General features: G+C 36.7%; 1 long non-coding RNA gene across 1 annotated transcript; it reads left to right on the top strand.

The window, feature by feature from the left end:
• The first annotated feature begins 834 nt into the window (after window positions 1–834).
• LOC131250069 (uncharacterized) lies at window positions 835–2,705 on the top strand. The gene is made up of 3 exons (XR_009173037.1): window positions 835–1,249; window positions 1,658–1,729; window positions 2,478–2,705. It is a non-coding gene; the product is annotated as an uncharacterized LOC131250069 (long non-coding RNA).
• The last annotated feature ends 10,867 nt before the right edge of the window (window positions 2,706–13,572 follow it).

Genomic DNA, 13,572 nt, shown 5'->3' with positions numbered 1-13,572 from the left:
AAAAATTGTATGGTGTTCAAATGATAATTTGAACCCTGACTACAACTGACTATTTTTAATATCAACAATGCTTTCAGTACAAACCATTTGTTTTCATTGATGGGCTGTCTTGATTTCTATTATTTAGTTAAATTTAGATGATGGATTTTTCATTTATTTCCTTATCTGAAATGGGTTCTCTTTAATTTTCTCTTTTAACCTTTTTTTTTTGTCTTTTTTATTTGATATTTTCTTTTCTAAATATTTTTTATTTGGATTTTTATTCTAATTTTGGTTTTTTATTGTGAGATTTTTTATCTGGGTTTTTTTCTTTAATATATATTTATGTAGGAAAAATAGTGATAGAATCTTAGGCTTTGCTTGACTCTTCCGCTGTACACATGTCATAGTTTTATGACAATCCAAACCGTCCAAATAGCTGACCCAATTGTGATGTATTTGGAATTTCGAATTTGCCACCGTATTTGGCAGTGATTAATATGTGGTATTTTTTTTAAAATTATTATTTTCAACAATGTTTCTAGTCCAACTAGTTGAACCATTAGTCATTTTCCACCTAGTGAGTTACTTCCAACTGAGCATGTTTGTGCGACATCCAACCTTCCAATAGGTTGGGTCCACCATGAGGATAGTCTTGCATAAAAATCAGTCCCATCTACTCATTAGGTGGGTCAGACTAGCAACAATGTTTATTCATTAATAAATAACAAAATATAATTATTTATTTATTTTCAGGGATATAAGCCACAATAACTTTGTTAATTGGCTCCCACCATAGGTGGGGAATTTGTCAACTGCAACAACTGTAAGTTCTGTTTATTTTTATTTTTTTAAAATTTATTAAAGTATTCTTCTTCAGAAATACCATATGATGTGTTTGGAATTATGAATTTGCCACCCAATTTGTTAGTGGTTAACATGGGATAGTTTTATTTATTTATCTATTTTAGAAGGTTTTAAGTTCAAAACTTGTTGGACCATAAGTTATTATCCATCCCTTGAATTATTGCCAACCTATCATGTTTGTGATGATACCAACCCTTCTAATTGGTTGGCTTCGCCATGAGGATACCCTTGTACAAGAATCAGCCCCAACCTCTTATTAGGTGGGCTATACCATTACAACAATGTTTGACTATTGATGAATATCAAAGTATAATTATTTATTTCTTTTCAGGGATATAAGCTTCAATAATTTCATTGGTTCGCTCCCACCTCAACTGGGGAATTTAGAAAGTCTGCAACAACTGTAAGTTTTTTTTTTCAAATCTAATTAGTTATTCTTCTTCAAAAATGCCATAGGCTTTATTATTTATTAATTTTAATAACTTTTTTTAAAAAATGCCATAGGTTGTGTCTGGAATTTCGAATTTGCCACCAAATTTGGCAATAATTAATATGTGCTGGTTTTATATTTTATATTTTTCTTTTTGAGAAGGTTTTAAGTTCAGCCACTTGTACCATACGTTACTATCCACCCAATGAAATACTTGCAACCTATATATTTGCATGACATCCAACCTTCTAATAGGTTGGCTCCATCATGAGGATAGACCTGTACAAAAATCAGTCCATACACTTATTAGGTAGGACAGACCATAATAACAATGGTGAGCTATTGATAAATAACTAAATATAATTAGTCATTTATTTTCAGGAATATAAGCTACAATAACTTCAATAATTCACTCCCACTTGAACTGGGGAAGTTGGCGAGTCTGCGACTACTGTAAGTTCTGTTTTTCTTTCTTTATTCTATTTAATTATTCTTCTTAAGAATGCCATTTGAAGTGTTTGGAATTTCAAATTTGTCATGAAGTTTGGTGGTGATCAATATGTTATAGTTTTATTTATTTATTTATTCATTTATTTTCTCTAAGAAGGTTTCAAGTCCAATCAATTGGACCATAATTCATTGTCCACTAAGCTACTTTCAACCTATCATGTTCATGTAACATCCAATCCTTCCAATAGGTTGGCTCGACCCTGAAAATAGCCTTGTACAAAAATCAGCCCATCCACTCATTAGGTGGGCCTATCATATGAAAGAAATTAGTTAACCTTATTAAGGTTCTCTGACAGTACCAAGGCATGCTTTGTGTAGAAAGACTTCACCTCTGATCTTCATCAAGAGGTCCTGAAGATGGACAAAATCCTTATCCAGCTGGTTTTCGTTGCCCAAGCAAGCCAACCCATCTGCTACTCTATTATCTTCCTTCATGAAATGCTGAAAAGAGATGTTTGGGATGAACAGTTTTGATGTTTCTAGGTGGCAATTCAAGGTTAGTCGTGAATTTCAAAGGGAATGCTCTTTTATTAATAGGCCACCTAGTACTCATAAACAGACATATTATGGACGTAGACATTGTTTTCATTAATAGGCCACCTAGTACTCATAAACATTCATTGCAAGCATTTTCTGTCTATGTGCATGATGACCATACTGTTAAGATCAATCCTCTTATTTTCATTTACAGAAACTAGTGGATGACAAATTCACAGAAAGACAAATAACATCAGTAGCCACAGATTGCAACCTGGATTTAAACAAGGTTCAAGGTGCCGTCAACAATACTAACAGAATCCTCCAGGTCAGATTGTTGATTGGACCTGATTTTATTTAAATGATCTTGATAATCCATTTTATTTAAATGAGCAGACTCGGATGTGCGTCGGAGCTATCCGGATGTTGAGCGGGGTCCCTGGAAGGTGAGAACCGCTGTTATGACCATGATGAAGTCATTTCCTATGGACATCATTGGAGGGGCTTGTGTAGGCCGTGTTTATATCTGTATTTGCTCGAAATTGATGGAGCAGACCCGGATGTGTGTCGGAGCTATCCGGATGTTGAGTGGGGATCCCTAGAAGGTGGGAACCGCTATTATGACCATGATGAAGTTGTACATTTTTTACAGATAGCATTGGAAGGGCCTGACCAATTGGAGTAGGCCGTGTTTATATCTATATTTGCAGGGACCACACCCTTAACCTATAACCTAAACCTATTCTCAAATCCCAAAACCTATAACTACAACCTAAACCTATAACCTAAACCTATAACCTATAACCTAAACTCAATTCCCTAAACTTTAACCTACAACCTAACCTAAACCTATACTTATAACCTAAACCTATTCTCAAATCCCAAAACCTATAACCTAAACCTATAACCTATAACCTATAACCTGAACCTATAACCTAAACTCAATTCCCTAAACCTTAACCTATAACCTAACCTAAACCTATACTTATAACCTAAACCTATTCTCAAATCCCAAAACCTATAACTATAACCTAAACCTTAACCAAAAACCTATAACCTAACCTAAACCTAAACTATAACCTTAACCTAAACCTAAACCTATAACCTTAACCTTAACATATAACCTAAACCTAAACCTAAACCTAAACCTATAACCTAAACCTATTCTCAAATCCCTAAACCTAAATCTAAACCTATAGCCTAAACCTATTCCTAAATCCCTAAACCTATAACCTAAACCTAAACCTTTAACCTATAACCTAAACCTATAACCTATAACCTAAACCCAAACCTAAACCTATAACCTTAACCTAAACCTAAGCCTTAACTTTAAATTATAACCCAAACCTAAAACCTAAAACCTAAACCCAAACCTAAACCCGATCCCGAACCCGAACCCGATTTCCTAAACCTAAACCTTAAACTATTCTCAATTCCCTAAAGCTATAACCTATAACTTAAACCTAAACCTATAACCTTAACCTAAACCTAAAACCTAAATGTATTCTCAAATCCCTAAACCTAAACCTAAACCTAAACCTATAACCTACAACATTAACATAAACTTGTAACCTAAACCTATAACCTACAACATTAACCTAAACCTAAACTTATAACCTTAACTTATACTTATAACCTAAACCTATACTTATAACCTTAACCTAAACTTCTAACCATAACCTAAACCTATTCTCAAATCCCAAAACTTAAACTTATAACCTAAACCTAAACCTTAACTTATAACCTTAACCTAAACTTATAACCTCAACCTGTAACCTTAACCTAAACCTATTCTTAAATCCCAAAACCTATAACCTTAACCTGTAACCTTAACCTATAACCTATAACCTAAACATATACTTATAACCTTAACATAAACTTCTAACCTTAACCTAAACCTATTCTCAAATCCCAAAACCTATAACATAAACCTAAACCTAAACCTAAAACCTAAACCTAAACCTATAACCGATAACCTAAACCTATAACCTAAAACCCAAATGTAAACCCGATCTCGAACCCGAACCCGATTTCCTAAACCTAAACCTTAACGTATTCTCAAATCCCTAAACCTAAACCTACACCTAATCCTAATCTCAACTCCCTAACCTAAACCTAAACCTAAACTTGAAAACCCAAACCTAAACCAGAACCCGAACCCGAACCTGATTTTCTAAACCTAAACTTCTATTCTCAAATTCCAAAACCTATAACCTAAACCTAAACCTATAACCTATAACCTAAACCTTAACCTATAACCTAAACCTAAACCTTAACCTATAACCTAAACCTTAACCTATAACCTAAACTCAATTCCTTAAACCTTAATCTATAACCTAACCAAAACCTAAACCTATAACCTACACTTATAACCTAAACTTATAACCTAAAGCCAAAACCTAAACGTAAAACCTAAATGTATTCTCAAATCCTTAAACCTAAATCTACACCTAATCTTAATCTCAACTCCTTAACCTAACTTTAAACTTAAAAACCCAAACCTAAACCCGATCCCAATTTCTTAAACCTAAACCTTAACCTATTGTCAATTCCCTAAAGCTATAACCTAAACCTAAACCTAAAACCTAAATGTATTCTCAAATCCCTAAACCTAAACCTAAACCTAATCCTAATCTCAACTCCCTAACCTAAACCTAAACCTAAACTTGAAAACCCAAACCTAAACCCGATCCCGAACCCGAACCCAATTTCCTAAACCTAAACCTTAACCTATTCTCAGTTCCCTAAACCTATATCTTATAACCTAAACCTAAACCTTAACCTAAACCTCAACGTAAACTACAACCTATAACCTTAACCTAAACCAAAACCTATGACCTAAAACCTTAACCTATAACCTATAAACCTGAACTTAAAACCTATAACCTAAACCTAAAACCTGAATGTATTCTCAAATCCCTAAACCTAAACCTACACCAAATCCTAGTCTCAACTCCCTAATCTAAACCTAAACTCAAACTTGAAATCCCAAACCTAAACCCGATCCCGAACCCGAACCTGATTTCCTAAACCTAAACCTTAACCTATTCTCAATCCCTAGACCTATAGCTTATAACCTAAACTTATAACCTAAAACCTAAACCTAAACCTAAAACCTAAATGTATTCTCTAATCCCTAAACCCAAACCTAAACCTCTAATCTCAACTCCCTAACCTAAACCTAAACCTAAACTTGAAAACCCAAACTTAAACCCGATACCGAACCCTTTACTGATTTCATATAACTAAAAATTAACCTATTCTCAATTCACTAAACCTTTAGATATAACCTAAACCTTAACCTAAACCTAATCCTAAACCTAAACCTATAACCTTAACCTAAACCAAAACCTATGACCTAAAACCTTAACATATAACCTATAACCTAAACTTATAACCTATAACCTAACCTTAACCTAAACCTAAAACCTAAACCTTAACCTATAACTTAAAACCTAAACCTAAACCTAAAACCTAAATGTATTCTCAAATCCCTAAACCTAAACCTACACCTAATCCTAATCTCAACTCCCTAACCTAAACCTAAACTTGAAAACCCAAACCTAAACCCGATCCCGAACCCGAACCCGATTTCCTAAACCTAAACCTTAACCTATTCTCAATTCCCTAAACCTATAGCTTATAACCTAAACCTAAACCTAAACCTAAACCTATAACCTAAATGTATTCTCAAATCCCTAAACCTAAACCTACACCTAATCCTAATCTCAACTCCCTAACCTAAACCTAAACCTAAACCTAAACTTGAAAACCCAAACCTAAACCCGATCCCGAACCCGAACTCGATTTCCTAAACCTAACCTTAACCTATTCTCAATTCCCTAAACCTATAGCTTATAACCTAAACCTAAACCTAAACCTTAACCGAAACTTATAACCTTAACCTAGACCAAAACCTATGACCTAAAACCTTAACCTATAACCTATAACCTAAACTTATAACCTATAACCTAACCTTAACCTAAACCTAAAACCTAAACCTTAACCTATAACCTAAAACCTAAACCTAAACCTAAAACCTAAATGTATTCTCAAATCCCTAAACCTAAACCTACACCTAATCCTAATCTCAACTCCCTAACCTAAACCTAAACCTAAACTTGAAAACCCAAACCTAAACCCAATCCCGAACCCGAACCCGAACCCGATTTCCTAAACCTAAACCTTAACCTATTCTCAATTCCCTAAACCTTAACCTATAACCTAACCTAAACCTAAACCTATAACCTACACTTATAACCTAAACCTAAACCTATAACCTAAACCTAAACCTAAAACCTAAATGTATTCTCAAATCCTTAAACCTAAACATACACCTAATCATAATTTCAACTCCCTAACCAAAACTTAAACCTAAACTTAAAAACCCAAACCTAAACCCGATCCCGAACCCGAACCCGATTTCCTAAACCTAAACCTTAACCTATTCTCAATTCCCTAAAGCTATAACCTATATACTATAACCTATAACCTAAACCTAAACCTTAACCTAAACCTATAACCTAAACCTAAACCTGAACCTAAACCTAAACCAAAACCTATAACCTAAACCTTAACCTATAACCTATAACCTAAACTTATAACCTATAACCTAACCTAAACCTAAAACCTAAACCTTAACCTAAAACCTAAAACCTAAATGTATTCTCAAATCCCTAAACCTAAACCTACACCTAATCCTAATCTCAACTCCCTAACCTAAACCTAAACCTAAACTTGAAAACCCAAACCTAAACCCGATCCCGAACCTGAACCCGATTGCCATAATAATGTAGCCCAATCACATGGCAACAAATAAAAATGTATCCCTTTTAACACATGCCCCTTTTTACAAAGCTTTAATTTTTGTTGTTGTTTCTATTAACTTGAATTGAAACACTTTTTTGCATTAGTTTTATTTTAATGATCAGTTTTATTTTTAAAAAGTGCCCACTTTTCTGAATTATAATGTTTTGTTGGTTTAATATATTTTTTTCAGATGAGAGAGAAAATTGTTGCTAATTTTTTTTCTTTTTTTATTTATGATGTTAAACTTATACGTATTTATGCACGGATAAATGTCAACTGGATAAGATTGTTTGTGTTTGGATAGATGTAGTTTATGTTTGGATGAATGTAGTTTATGTTTGGATGGATTTACGTAGTTTTGGTTTAGATGGATGTGAATGTGAATATGATGAAATATATTATATAACAGGTGTATATCAGGAAGAATATGATGTACTATATTGTAATAGGTGTATATTGACCGTCTTAAATTTAAAAATGTCCTTTGAAGGCTCATAAGAGATGGTTCATGGCCGTCCTTTTAAGGGACGGTCCATGACCGTCCTTGAAGGCTCATATGAGACGGTCCATAGCATCATCCTTTTTAAGGACAGTCCATGGCCGTCCTTTTAAAGGACGATCCATAACCGTCCTTTGAAGGCTTATAAGAGACGGTTTATAGCCAGTCCATTTTAAGGATGGTCCATGGACCGTCCTTTGAAGGCTCATAAGAGACAGTTCATAGGTCCTTTTAAGGACGGTTCATGGCCGTCCTTTGAAGGCTCATAAGAGACGGTCCATGACCGTCCCTTTTAATGTCAATAAGAATGACGGTTTTCAACTGTCCTTTTAAGTAATACGACACGTCAAAATTTGATTGCCCATCGTATCGGTTTTGGACCGTCCTTTTTTGGTCATTTGAGATGGTTTTGGACCATCCTTTTTTATTGTTTTGGCGTAGTGTAAACTTCAGATCCACCCAAAAATCACAATACGACTAAACACCATAAGATAGCTAGAAAATTGATAAGCAAACTTCAGCTCCACCCGAAAATCACAATACGATTGAACACCACGAGATGAATAGAAAATCAATATTCAAATCACTAGACCACTCAAAAATCATATCATATGTGAACACTGCAAGATGGCTAAAAAATCAATAGCTAAACTTCAGCTCTATTCGAAAACCACAATACAACTTAACACTGCAAGATGGATAGAAAATCAACATTCAAACCACTACTTCACGCAGAAATCATATCGTATGTGAACATCACAAGATGACTAGAAAATCGATAAGCGAACTTCAGCTCCACCCGAAAATGACAATTCGACTAAACACTACAAGATGAATAAATAATCAACATAGGAACTCCAGCGCTATTCGGGAATCATATGAACTTCGCATAATGACCCGAAAGTCAACAAGTTTATGCAAATATAGCCATAAAGGGCACTAATATTCTATCAAAGCTGCGAAGGGCAAATATGCAATCTAAGCTGGGTAGGGAAAATATACGATCCAAGCCATATAAGGCAAATAAGCGATCAACACCGTGTAGGTCAAATATGGACTACAATATGGTAAGTCCACTTCAAGTTTCATTCAATCCATCAAATAATTGCAAGTAGTAAACATCTAATTAATTAGCAAGTTGTACAACTAGAAATGGCATGTGAACATCAAATCATTTATGCTTACTAAAATTAAAGAAACATGTCCATTATCTAACACATGAATCAATTTCGTAAAAAACTAACATATTCGCATAACTCAATCAGGTAACTTAGGATATAATAAATAAGAGAAATCAAAGCATCATTCATGTCCAGATTGACATATTTAAGTGGGAAGCTCAAAGGATGAGCCATCACCTTAGAAGGAAGAAATTTGAATCCAATTGCAATGCTCACACCAAGTTGACTTCGACAAGAGGGATCTAAAGTAGCCTCTACTGAATACCTATACTCAACCAACACAAGAAGATCAATATCCTATCTTGTTGTTATTATTATTATATTTTTCTTAACTAATAGAAGATGATTATGGAGTCAGCTCACCTAGTTGTCGACTCATCCTTGAATAACCATAATTTGGATTAAACTCGAAAGGCATTTGAGTTGACTCGGTTCGACTCAACAATGACCTCGTTCACTCCATATCTCTCTCCCTTCTCCTCTTCTTTCATTTTCCTTCTTATTTCTGTAACCCATATTCCACTGGCTCGAGCTTGACTCAGCGTATACCCAACTTGTCTCAATCATACGGCCTACACTCACCCAAGCTCTCTCTCTCTCTCTCTCTCTCTCTCTCTCTCTCTCTCTCTCTCTCTCTCTCTCTCTCTCTCTCTCTCTCTCTCTCTCTCTCTCCTTTCTTTCTTCTTTTCTTCCTTCTCGCCAGGTAATAACACCTTGAACACCTGACGAAATGGCCCATCATCACAACCAGGCAATGCTGTTCTAAGCAAGTTTCTCACTCGAAGGCTTAAAGTAATCCTCACAATCTCTCTCTCTCTCTCCCTCCCATTGTCTCTCTCTTTCCTCTGCATTGCAAGCAAAGTCACATCCGGTGAGCCACTAAGTCGCAACTCAGCGGTGACCTATCTAACACTCCTCCCTCTATCTCCCCATCTTCTCTCCCTCATTTCTCTCTTCCTCTCTTCCTACCTATTCCCTCTCTCACCTTGTCTCCTTTTCTCTAGACCAGGCTCGAGCATACCGCCGACAACCCAGACACGTGCGATGCAACAATGCCGCACTCCTCCCCATTTCTCTCTCGTTTTCTTTCTTTTCTTTTCTCTCTCATTCTTTCTTTCTTTTTCTTCTGTCGCACGTCAACAATCCTTGGGTGAAAGGAATTGGCACATGCCGCACTGGATGACCCGGTGCGGCTTGAGCGAGGAAGATCATCTTGGTGGCAATAGTAGATCCTACTCAGAGGAGCGTTTCTTCAAAGCGTTGCTCTTAAGTGGTCGAGGACTTGTCCAATGAAGCTTGTGGATGTGGTCTTTTGAAGGTCGGAGAGGGTTAGCTCGGTGGGTTCAAAGGTAGAACGGAGCGGACGATTTTCTAGGGTTCTTGAAAGAACGGCTGTAGGATTAGCGGCCATGGTTTTATGTAGGGTGTGGGGTTTAGGTTCAGTTCCTAAGGATCATCCATGCTTTATCAAGTTGCTAGCCTGGGTGGGGTGTTTACAGCTGATATTTGAGCCTTAGCCCTAAAATGACAAGCAAAAAAGGATGGGCGGCGTGGATTATACACATACATCAATGCAGGCCCCACGAGTTAGGCCTTACCCATGCTTAAAAAGGCTTCTGTTGAAAAAACATGTAACTTCTTCCGCACTCTAAACCATACAACTACTGATCCAAAGACAAGGGCATTTTGGTCTGAATTTTTTTCAAAGCTTGTCAAAAAGCCACCCTTGGAATATTTGAAAGGTTGAATCCCTTTAAGGAATTTGACCATACATCGAGGCCAGTACGGTCAAATTCCCTTCCTTGTTCAGGTATGGTCGGGTCAGACTCCATTTGACCGGGCTTTCGGGTTCGGTGCAGCGCAGGTCTACACCTGCTATGTACACACACCATGTAGGGTGGGGTTCAACATGGTGATCATATTATATTTTCTCCGTCCATCAAACTATATGGGTCCTATTAGGACATCAAACCAAAGTTCAGGAAAATCCAAGGTTTAGGTGGGCCACACTTAGTGAATTTTGAGCTATATTGTCGTTAACGATCATTCTAATGGTCATATCCATATTTAACTTGGTCATTAGTGACACTTAGGGTCCCTAAGAGAATCTTAGGTTAGATTAGACAGTTACCTAGGTATTTATTAGCTGGATTGCATGGTTTTAGGTTTGGATTGATCACCGGATTGTCAAGGATGTAGTTGACGGTAGATCTCACAATTTACGACCGAAGATTGATGGTGTATGATTTGATTTTGGGATGACATGATGGCCCATCTTGAAAATTAACGGATGGATAGGTTGGTCTATGGACAGAGATTACTCCCAACCGTCAAATCAAGCTAGAATGGGGCTAAACGTTCAGATACATCAGGTTGTGTTTATACTAAATTTGGTTCTCATAGTAATAACTCCATACCGAAAAGTACGGGGTGTTAAGAAGCCTTAGAGTTAAATTGTCTTGTTTAGTTTAATTCGAAATTAGTTTAAGGTAGACAATTATGTTTTAAAAGGTGAAAATTTTTATTGGCCCTAATCACCCCCTCTAGGACATAGCCTTCATTTCTTAGCTTTGCAAAGTTTCTGCATGCATAACCATGGTAAACCTATTACGCCACACCCTACAATCACACTACTTTACATGCCCATGCCCTCACACGCAAGTCCTAGTACTCTGCGGATCAACTAAACAAATAATAAAATACTACACACCTCCCATATAAACAATGTTTATAATTCTCTCCTTTGCGATATAGTGTTATTATAAAAAATGTCTGTATCAAAAGTTTTTCAAATAAAACTTTTATTACCTATATATATATTTATTTATTTATTAAAATATTTTTAATTAATTTTTTCACAACATAATCCCTGGTTCTCTATAATCTTTCTTTCCCTACCCCTCCCTCTAATCTTCTTTAATCCTTTCTTTCTTCTCTCTAATCTCTCCTCTCTCTTTTCTTCTTCTTTCACTTGCTAGAGAATTATGGAAATGTGGGAAGGTTTGGGGCTTAGGACAGAGAGGGAAGAGGGAAAAGAAGGAAATGTAGGATGGGGAAAGGGAAAGAAAAAGGAAAGTGGCTTAGCATGGGCTAGCATGGGCAAGGGCATGGGCTCTCATGCTTTTGGGAGAGGGGGATGAGTTGTGTTAACTAATGGGGAGAAAGAGGGATGTGAGTAGGGGTATTTTGGGCATGGGTAGGGGGTGTAGGGTACTTTGGTAGGGGCTTCTTGGTCATTAGGCAGGGGTGTCTGTGAGGGCATGGGTGAGGGTGTGAGTGTAGTTTAAAGTTTTGAGATTTGTATTTCTTATATATTCCTTTCTAGATTCTCTAGGTGGGCCCCACGCCATACATAAGTAGCTAGGTCCGCCTCAATTTGCGCGCACGTAGATATCTCTTACACTGGGTATCATAACAGGGCATGTCGTGCGGCGTTAGAATCACAGTTCCCACATGGTCACTAGAGTACAAGTCTGTGGTTGTTGCGGTACTAAAGTAGGGATGCGATCAAAACTCGTTGATCTGTTATGTTTGGGATGTGTCGACGCCAAAATTGAAGCGCACGGTCGATTAATTCGGATACGATTCTTAAAATATATGTGGCTTATCCACATCGTCCATCCGTTATGAGCAAAAAAGAGAAAAAAAATTTTAAAAAGGGGAGGTCCAAAGCTCCACACCATAGGGAACAAAAAGAGGAAAAAAGGATCAAATACCTGCCATTAAAAACTTATTGGGGCCACTGTTTCCTTTGGTGCAGGCCACTTGAGTGTTGGATCTGCCTCATTTTTTAGTTCATGCCTCAAAATGTTATGGTAAAACGAATGGATGGAACAAATATATTATACATATAACGGTGGGGCCACTAATTTAAGCCAATTATTCTGAAGTAGCTTTTGAAATAAATACTGGTGTATGTTTAAAGAGGGTCAGCGTTACTTATTTACAATGTATATGTACTGCGAATTTGGAAAATCAAACAGGCCCCAAGGAAATCATCATCCCATAATTATTGTTTCTTCCTTTTCTTTTTCTCTGGAATCCACTTGTCCAAACATGCCTTAAACCAGGAACGGAAATCCCAAAATCACACGCATGCAGGGACGTTGTGTTTATCAGCTCAACGGACTGAGCTGGAGATTGGATGGCAATTAGCCAGGCTTAAACTTAGGCCAGGCCTACTTAGGAGCCCGCCATCCTTGATATTAACTACACCCATAGATCCTCGTAGCTGATAATACAATGAACACGATGCATTTGTTTTTCCCTTCATTAATCAGATGACTTTCATCATCTGATAACATTGCTGGGCCGTTAGAATTCTTTCTTTAATTTGAGAAGATCTTAACTATCGATTATCTTTATTTTTCTTTAATTCAATATAATTTTATAATTTCATGAAATTATAATCCCATCATCCAAACAGGACAACCTACTTGCCAAAACTCTGTGAGGAGTCCAAATAGCTCCGTGTATTCGAAGTAATTATTACCTGAGAAGGATGATAATAGACCTCATCACGTCCCTCCCTGTGTCATCAGGTCGGGCCTTGATAGAAAAGTTGGAGAAATTAGTCTTGGGCCCTATATGTTTATAAATCGGGCATCATGATCAGGTCCATGCCATTTTATCATTGTGGCCTATAAAAAGCGGGGCAGACCTAATGGACTATCCAAATCAATGATCAACCGTCCACGTGTTTAAGGCACCAGCACAGCAAAAACATCAGTGCAAACTCACAACTATTGGACGGTCAGGACCATGTGATCAAATCAATGCCATCACCCATCCACCATAGCAATTTTTTCACGATTAACGTC

Source organism: Magnolia sinica, chromosome 6, assembly GCF_029962835.1.
Source record: "Magnolia sinica isolate HGM2019 chromosome 6, MsV1, whole genome shotgun sequence".
NCBI lineage: Eukaryota > Viridiplantae > Streptophyta > Magnoliopsida > Magnoliales > Magnoliaceae > Magnolia > Magnolia sinica.
The sequence above is the reverse complement of the archived record's forward strand: the minus strand, read 5'-3'. Positions and strand labels throughout refer to the sequence as shown.